The sequence below is a fragment of the Puma concolor genome, chromosome B2 (genome assembly GCF_028749965.1).
Source record: "Puma concolor isolate L17-30 chromosome B2, mPumCon1.1.hap2, whole genome shotgun sequence".
Taxonomy (NCBI): Eukaryota; Metazoa; Chordata; class Mammalia; order Carnivora; family Felidae; genus Puma; species Puma concolor.
The window spans coordinates 139,624,792-139,635,051 of NC_141671.1; positions in this window are offsets into that span (position 1 = coordinate 139,624,792).

Sequence of the window (10,260 nt, forward strand, 5' to 3'; positions counted from 1 at the left end):
CTGATCTCTGGAAGCTCCAGGGATAAAAATTAGAGAGTTATTCTTGAAAGAAATGGAAGAAGAAGAAAAAAAAAAACCCCTTCATAGGGAGAACTAGGATGGCTTGTGTGGGAGTTGATGCCCCCGAGTTAAGTTTTCTTTCATTTGAGCTCATCTGAGTTACATCGGGCTCCCTCCCTGCTCAACCTGGAAAGAAGCCAGCCTTCAATTAACATCATCCACATACAGTGATCCCAGTCAGAGTTTCTAGCTTCTCCTCTTGTGTTTCCTCCCTTTCTATCTTTAATAATTTATTCAAGTAGACCTTAAATTAATGGTGGCAGGTGTTATTACAAATGCTGAATAGGAGTGAAAAACCAAAGATCTCTAGACAGCTAGGAAAACTTGAAGAAGGAAAGACCAAAGTTCATAGATAGATAGATAGATAGATGAAGAAGAAATGTCAGAGAAGAAAAGATAAAATCTAAGAGATAGAAGAATCAAAACAAAATTTAACAGAAGAGTGGTATGTCAAAATCAAGAAAATTGCCTAAAATATTAGAGATAAATTTCGAAATGAAAAAAAAATTAGTCATGGATAATCAATATGTGAAGTCTTGCATCTAATAAGTGGGAATTTCAGGAAAAGAAAATGGAGGAAAGGGATGGGGGAAAAATCAAATAAATATCAGAAAAGTCTTTCTTACCTTTTGTATATTGTGAGATCTGACTACAAGCCTCATCGATTTATCGGTGAATGCACATTGTGTACCATATGAACTATCCCAGAATGTCTAGTTTGTTGAATTTGTCAATTTAGGGCTACACGCTTTTGTGACAGCATCAAATTTCCCCCAATAATGAGTTATGAATACGTCAAAAGAACTCTTAACCATGTTTCTAGACATCTTAAGCATGTTTATATTTACAACTTCCAGGGGCGGGGGGGATAAATTCCAAATGTTTTGTTTCCTAACAACTCCATACAGATTAAAGTGAATCTATCCAATCTAGCAAGCAAAGTTACATCTTTTCTTCTGTAAGTTTTAATATAAAAATCACTATAGATTATGATTAATATAACTATATTAATAGTTATACTAACACATATACACACTCTTTCTGGGTTTTTGAAACAGGAACTCTATTCGGCAGGTTATCTCAAAGACAGAGGCTAAGAATTCTATAATCATATCTATGAATTCCTGAGAATCCCTTGCAGGTACATGTTTTAGTAGATCTAGATTTGAGAAAAACATACTCTAATTATTTATCTGCCTATTCTTGCTTGGTATTCCGAACTCAGATGGTACCCTCTCTGGTTAACCGATAGCAGCTGCAATTGTTTGAAAGAGAGAGGGAAAGACACATTAAAAGCATCTGCCTTTTCACAACGTCTGTTAACAGCTTTCCTCCCTATTACAAGGACCACATTTCCTTGGTCCTTCTCTTTTGCCTTATGTAATTGCAAGTTTCTTGCAAGATGTATCTCCTTTCACACGTTAACTTTTCTCATTTTTTCCCCCTCACAATTGTGCTCTTTCCTTTTCTCTTCCTTGGAAACTCACCCTGGTTTCATAATTTTGCTTCTTTCTCTCTTGCTCTTCTGTTCTCTATAGAGTTGTGGGTTCATTCACTTGGGCATCTTGCTCAGCCCCTTGCCTCACCCCATGTTAAGCTCATTTGTTCCAAAATGCACACAGGTCTCCCAAGATTTCTCTTTGTCTCTTAGATTATCTTTGGATTAAGCCTTAGGCCCACAGGTGACACTTTTATTTTTTTAACTTTTTTGAGAAAGAGGGCGCAAGTGAGGGAGGGCGGGGAGAGAGAGGGAGAGAAAGAGAGAGGGAGAGTGAGAAAGAGAAGCAGGGCTCACCCGAAGCAACACTCGAGCTCAACCCATTCAGGAGTTGAACTCATGAACCATGAGATCATGACCTGAGACGAAGTCAGATGCTTAACCAACTGAGCCACCCAGGTACCCGAAGTGACTCTTTCAAAGGTAGATTTTGTAATTTACAATTTTATTTACCTTTTTGGTTAAAAAAAAAGAACCCAGAATCTTTGAGTTGGAAGTTGCCATTGCATGTAAGATTGGAATTTACTGCTAGGGCATAATAATTTAATGCCATCATTCTCTTTTTTTTCCCACTGAATTCCCTTTTACTATACAATGTATCATACATGCAAAAATGTATAGAATATGTTATACATGTATATATATACACATATAAGTAAAAGAATATGAGTAAGAAGAGCATGTTTTTTTGTACAGGCCTTTTTTTTTTTTTTTTTGTATGCCATTACTTTTAACGCTTACTCCAAGGAATTTTCTCCTCACCTTGATACTTACAGGGGTGAAGAAACTTTAGCCATATTCTTGCAAGCTTGAGTAGAGATTAATGAGACAGAAGTTTGGAGCAGCAGGTATATTTCCAAAACAGAGAATTTATCATGGAAGGGTAAATTTGAAATTGTGTGCAGGTAGCAAAGATAAGACTAATGGACTAGAACTGAGAAAATTCCCATTTTAAGGTTTTAGCTCTTTTTACGCACCTGCTTAGAGAGGCGTTGGCCTGAAAATATACTTGCAAAGTAAAGGCACATGGTAAATCGGAGGTGATAGCAAACATTGAGTTCAACGTAGAGGCTAGTGTAGTAACGTTATTTTAAAATGTTATGATGAAGGTATATAATCATTTTTCAAATGAAATATGTGAGTATTTCATTTCCCAAATTGAATTGCATTTACTAAACGATGGGACATAACTGCCAAGTTATTTGCAACTAGGAAACTCAATACTAATGACTAATTTTTATTGAAATAATATTACACAGATCATTTGAATTCAGGGAATTCTAGGTGAAAAGGTAAATTTGAGTTTTTGCCAAGGTTCACACTTTCTTTTGGGAAGGAACGCATAAGCATCTATGATAAAAGATGTGTTAGAAGAAACAATAAGCAGAAATAGTGTATTTGTTCTGTGTGCTGATGGCTCTCAGCGGGGTACTAACAGCAGGGGCTAAATAGAAAAGACTGTTTCTGGGATAATACCCAGGTGACCAATGCCTTCTACATGTTAGCTTGAATAAACTAGAAAATCGGTGTCATTAGTCGCTGTGTGTTTGGAATAAGCAAAATTGCTAACCATTGACTTTTCCTTGCAGGCTATGCTGTGAGAAGGAAAACATGACTCTAAAGAGACCAGTGACTAACACGTAACACATCCAACTGTTCTGTAGGTCTCTCGGTGCTGAAAAAGCGCTCGCCCATGAAATTAAATGGCTTGGGAAGGTCAAGATGGACGCCCTAGGGGTTTCCCTTTTCTATAACTTCTGATGTCTCTATATATCCTCGTTGGGACCCAGGAACTCATTGTTGGGTTTGACAATGAAGTGTGGGTCCATCACTATTAAAATCAAGTATCAGAATAGAACTGAGAGGCAGAGCCCTTACAGAACCACAATGAACTTCACATCAGAGCAACCTAAGTGCCCGCATATAATTTGAGCACGGGAGCCGTGGTTGATGCCATTTTTGTGCCTAATTTATTTTTGCCTCCTTAAAGTTTTGAATTACTACAAGAAAAAGCAGGCCAGCTTTCCCCCCTGAATGAGGGCGTGGTGAGGACATAAGTCCCACTGCCCAGAATGCACAAGAATCACTTTAGCTTCAGGACATTGAAATTAATGTTTAGGCACTGGACTGTACATCTACAGCTCCAGGCAGGCCAAGAAGCGAGATTAACTTTTCCAGGAATCAAACACTAAGAGTATTAAATCGGGAGCCTGTTTGCATCAGGGCTCCTTCCCCAGGGCCATTCGGCAGCCCCGGAGCTGCCGGAGTCAAGGATTGTATTTGGTCTCCTTAGGCACAGTGACCTTTCTCTGGTCCATCCGCTAGTGCAGGGCCAGCACCTCCGCTCTGAAGGGGGTTGAATGGCCTCAAGAGCCTGCCTCAACCTTGGTCAACAATTCATTCCTGCTCAGCGCCAAGCTGCAAAGATCAGTTGCTTACTGTTCCGACCCGCAGATCAATTCAGAGACAGAAATAGCTCTTCCAGGCTGCAGTTTAACTAACACACAAAGAATATTGACTCTCAGCCTTTATTTTTCCCTGAAACATCGCTACAAGAGTTCACCCAAATGGATCTCTGGTCCATGCTTAGTTTCCCACATTTCTTTAGCTGTCTTCACTTGTTATGCCAGAAATGCTGACAAGGAAGTCACCGAATAGGATTTTGGGAAAAGGAATCTATCAGTGAAAGTAGTTCATGTATAAAATGTAATAATAACATATTACTATAATTATCATAATAATATATAATTCAGTTCAAATCAGAAGGAGTCCAGTCTCAAATTCTAACCACGATTCAGAGCACAGAGAATTGTTTGGGAATTTTGGATTATTCAACGTGAGTTAATCCTGCTCTATCTCACTATAATGAGCTCATTTTAATTCAGAAATTGTTACCACAGCCAAAGTTAAAATGAAATGTTATGGGACACATGTGGTAAGTAGGACATTAAAAGTATTGCAGACGCTTTCCTGGAGTCAAAACCCAGTGTTCTCACCAGCAACAGAGTGGACCAGGGCCCTACCAACCTCCAAATTCCCTATTAAAATAAAATAAAGTAGGAATTAATTAACTTTGTTATCATGTGAGTTTAGAACTGCACATCTGCTGATACCACTACTGTAAAAACGGTGTCTTTGTCGATCTTCTCAGACACTTAATGGTCTTTGAAAATACCACAAAACAACAAAAACACAAAACATGTGATCCACTAAGAGCACAAATTAAAAAATTAAAAGGATTTGGGAAAAGGGTTCAATAACTGGATTTTCATAGCTGCTACGCAGTCTTCCTACCTGTCCCTGTTCTCTGAGACTATTCATGAATATAGAATTACATGAAGGAGTGTCTGTGAGGCTCAGTCGGTTAAGCATCTGACTCTTGATTTCAGCTCAGGTCATGATCTCACAGTTTGTGAGATCGAGTCTTGTATTAGGCTCTGTGCTGATGGCACGGACCCTGCTTTGGATGCTCTCTCTCCTCTGTTTGCCCCTCCCCTTCACGTGTTTGGGCGTGTGTTCTCTCTCCCAAAATAAATAAACACTCAAACTAGCCTCGGACTTCCCCATAACAATTCATGGAAAACAACACCTAGAGAATTAGGAATGAAAAAAAGAATTAGAATAGAATCACACATTTAGCCAACTAAATATTCACCTATGAATATACACAAAATCTATATGGGGCCATTAAGAAAACCACTCAAGGAATTTCTTTTTCCAAGTGAAAATTGGATGGGAATAAACAATTCAATATAGAAAGGGATCACATGGAAGAAACAATATTAAGTCAAGAACTTACATAGATTTCCAAATTATAGAAAGTTAAAAGAATAGTACAAGAAACTCCCATATATACTCCACTCAGATTCACTAATTATTTATACTCGCCTTATTTACTATTTGAAAGCATGCTTCTTTACCATTAAATATGTCAGCATATATTTCCCAGGATTAAGGATATTCTCTTACATAAGTATAGAACAATTATCAAAATAAAAAAAACTAAGTATTATGCAATCTTATTATTTCGTCCATAACCTATATTTAAAATGTTGTCAATTGTCCCAATAAAGGTCTTTAGAGGTATTCTCACCAACCTCCAGGCCAAAGATTCAACCTAGGACCATGAAATAGTTCCTTGATTTTTCTTTGTCCTTCTTGACCTTGACATTTTTTTTTTTTAATTTTTTTTTTTCAACGTTTATTTATTTTTGGGACAGAGAGAGACAGAGCATGAACGGGGGAGGGGCAGAGAGAGAGGGAGACACAGAATCGAAAACAGGCTCCAGGCTCTGAGCCATCAGCCCAGAGCCCGACGCGGGGCTCGAACTCACGGACCGCGAGATCGTGACCTGGCTGAAGTCGGACGCTTAACCGACTGCGCCACCCAGGCGCCCCGACCTTGACATTTTTAAGAGGAGGAAAATCATTTTCATAGAATATCCCCCAATTTGGGTTTGATATTTTTCATGATTAAATTCAAGTTTAATAAAGATAAGAAGCACCCCTATGTTTATAGCAGCACTATCAACAATAACCAAAGTATGGAAAGAGCCCAAATGTCCATCAATGGATGAATGGATAAAGAAGAAATGGTATATATATGCAATGGAGTATTACTTGACAATCCAAAAGAATGAAATCTTGCCATTTGCAACTACGTGGATGGAACTGGAGGGTATTGTGCTAAGTGAAATTAGTCAGAGAAAGACAAAAATCATATGACTTCACTCATATGAGGAGACAAAACAGATGAACATAAGGGAAGGGAAAAATATATATAAAAACAGGGAGGGGAACAAAGCATAAGAGACCCATAAATATGGAGAACAAACTGAGGGTTACGTGAGGGGTTGGGGAGGAGGGATGGGCTAAATGGTCAAGGGGCACTAAGAAATCTACTCCTGAAATCATTGTTGCACTATATGCTAAGTAATTTGGATGTAAATTTAAAAAAATAAAAAATAAAACAAGTTAAAATAAAAAAAAGATAAGAAAAGGTAAAAACCTGAGTGAAGGTAGTTACTGTAGAAATAGGTAAGATGTAAATTTTAAATATATAAAAAATGACAGAACTGACATAACTTGATGGTTAAGAAAGCATAGAGGGGGAGGAAGGAAATAGGGACAAGTTGTCTAATAATAAATATCATGTACTGAATCATTACCAGGTTCAAGGCATGCTGCTAAGTGCTCTACATACACTTTTCTCAGGTAAGTGTTAAAACCTTAAAAGTACGTATTATGTCTAACCCAGAAAATGAAAAAGAAAAATAAGGACCTACAGAGATTACGTAACTGGCATAAGAGCACATCACTTGGAAGAGAATCTGTAAGCATCCCAGTTAACTCCAGAGCCCTTATTTTTGCCTGCTGTGCCGTATCAGTTACAGATTTCCACCAGTGGTGAGTCAGGCTTGTACATCAAATATAGGATAAGGAGAAAGGTTTGAAGGGAAAGATTGTGATTCAAGTGATAAAGAGGTTGAACTTGAAGTGTACAGGATATTCATGTAGAAATATGTAGCAGCTCAGAAGAGGTAACTGGGCTAAAGACACACATTTTGGATTCATCAATTTATAAGAAGGAGACAATACTATGAAAACCCACAAGCTACCACAGGAAGACTCAGACAGTGAAAGTGAAAATGTGACAATATAACTTTGGACAACACCAACTTTGAACGGACTGGCAGAGGAAGGAGGTTACATACCATTTTTTCCCCGCCTTTCATACTGAAGTAAGATATAAATAGAGAAATACGCAAGTCATAACTGTACAACCTCTGTGTTTTCACCAAGTGCATGCACCCAAATAGCAGCACTGAGATAGAGAAACAGGAGGTTACCAGCACCCCAGTAGCCCCAAGGATAACCTGTGCTAATTCTTGACAACATAAATTAGTTTTGCCAGTTTCTGAAATTGATACAAATGGAATTTCACAGTATATACTCTTCCATATCTGGTTTCTTTCATTCAGTATTATTTTTCTTCATCCATGTTATTTCAGTAGATGTAGTTGCTAATTGCCGTTGCCGTAAAGCATTCCACTGTGTAACAGACACACCCTCCAAAGACCCACGATGAGTCATGCCTTTGTAAAATCCCTTCCCCTTGAGAAAGGGCAGACCCGTGACTTGCTTTTAAACAAGGGAATGTCAAAGTGGTATAACGTCACTTCCATAATCATGCTTGTGTAAGATGCCATCTTGGCTGACTGGAGTGAGAGTCTCCTGCTTGCCTTGAAGAAGTAAATGGCACATTGTGAACCTCGTATGGAGAGGCCACGTAGCAGGAGCTGCAGGCTGACAGTAAGAGGCCGGATCCCTCAGTCACACAGCCCCAAGAAAACGAATTCTGTCAACAAACAAATATACTTAGAAGCAGATTCATCCCTAGTTGAGCCTCCAGATGAGAAGGCAGTTTTGATAAAGCTTGATTATAGTCTGTGAGGCCATGGGAAAGGGACCGAGTGGGGCGCCTGGGTGGCTCAGTCAGTTAAGCGGCCAACTTCGGCTCAGGTCATGATCTCGCAGTCCATGAGTTCCAGCCCCGCGTCGGGCTCTGTGCTGACAGCTCAGAGCCTGGAGCCTGTTTCCGATTCTGTGTCTCCCTCTCTCTGACCCTCCCCCATTCATGCTCTGCCTCTCTCTGTCTCAAAAATAAATAAACGTTAAAAAAAAAAAAAAAAGGGACCGAGTTACGCTGTGCCCAGACTCTTGACCCACAGAAAATATGTAATCATAACTGTGTATTAAGTGGCTGAGCTTGTGGTAATTTGTTACACAGAAACAAAACACTAATATATTCTGTATAAATATACTACAATTAACTTATTCTATTGTTGATAAGTATTTCAGTAGTTTCCTGTTTTTGTCTAGTATAGTCTAGTGATGCTATAAAGTCTTATATATGTCTTGCATGTATTTTATGTGTGTGTATGTGTGTGTGTGTGTGTGTGTGTGTTTGTGTGAGGGAGGTGTTGAATCAGTCAAGTTCCAGTTGGAAGACAGAACTAACACAGTAATTTAAATAGGGAAAGTTTGATACAAAGATTTAAGACAAAGTTTCAATATTTACTATAAAAATATAGACTATAGATTATCTACTAAGAGGGGATAAGAGAACTCCAAACAAATATTTAATGGTGAAGGAGACTGCTCAAGGTAGGCATAAACTTGGAAGAGGGCCCCGCTCTGAGGCTGAGATTCAGAGCCCTAGGAAGGGGATGTGATTACAACTCAATGGATGCTGGAGACGTTAGCTGAGCTGCCCCTGACCTGAGTTGCTTTATAATCTGCAGGCTGAAGCAGACAGGCAGGGAAATGAGGACCAGGACTGGGAAGGTAGAGGTCTCCTCCTGGGGTTTTGACAGGCAGAAAAACCTGAGCTGGAGTGCCTATGAAATGTATTAAGAATCTGAGAGGACAATGAACTCTCTGGGAAGTTGGCTGCATCCTTGCAAGACCCACTGAAAAGTCAGTCACAGGGGATGCTGGGAAATTCCCACAGGGAATGCTGGGAAGTCATCCATAGGGAAAGCTGGGAAATGCTCATGGGGGTGTTGCTGCAACTCACCTAGCTGAGGGTGAGCTCCACTGGATGTTCCACAGGCTAGCTTAGCACTGCGCGGGCAAAAGGAAAGAAGGCATACCACACCCAAGGAAAAAATCCTTTCCACCTGTGGTGTTCCTTCCAGTATCCACTAACCCAGTATCTCACGCAAAGCAATGAACACTGGTTTTGGAGATACAGGAAATAACTTAACAACTGATACAGGTATATACCCAGAAGAGATTCATTGTCTTTTTATTCTCTTCTAAATTAGTCTGAAAGTAGGAAAAAAAAAGATGGAAATATTTACTTATTAATATCTCAACAAAATCTTTAATTTTTTATTCATAATATTTGAAAGATATCTTTAGAACAAAGATATTAGATATTAGAAAAAAATAAAGGCAAGTGCAGAAATCAGTGAAGTAGAAAATAAAGAAATATACAGAGAAGGTCTACAAAACTCTGTATAACCCTCCTTGTTATTTGAAAGTATTCATGAAAATTTTTTAAAATCTCTGGCCATACTAATCCAGAAAAGAAGACATAGAGCGTAAGTCATATTACAAGATATTAGGCATGCAAATGGGAAACTAATTGCACATAAGAAAGTGATTAAAAATATGCTAAGATATATTTAAAATATGAGCATTTTCTATGCCAATAAATTTGAAATTATACACACAATGGACAAATTCCTGGAAAAAATATAACTGACCAAAATATATCCAAGTAGGAATAAAAGAGTAAATAACCTTATATCTATTAAGGCAATTAAAATCATTTTTAACATTGTGGTGGACTGAACGTTCCCTGGCCCCACCCCATTCATATGTTGAAGCAATATACCCCATTGTGAGAATATTTGGAGATGGAGCCTTTGGAAGGTAATTAGTGTTAGATGAGGTTATGAGGGTGGGACCATGATGATGAGATTAGTGCCCTGATAAGAAAAGACACAGAAGAGATTAGTCTTTTTTTTCCCTGTCACATAAGGATAGCAAGAAGATTGTGTACAAGCCAGGAAAAGTGCACTCACCAGAATCTGACCATGCTGGCACCTTGATCTTGCTCTTCTAGCCTTCAGAACTATGAGGAAATAAATTTCTGTTGTTTATGCTACCAACTCTGTGGTATTTGCTATGGC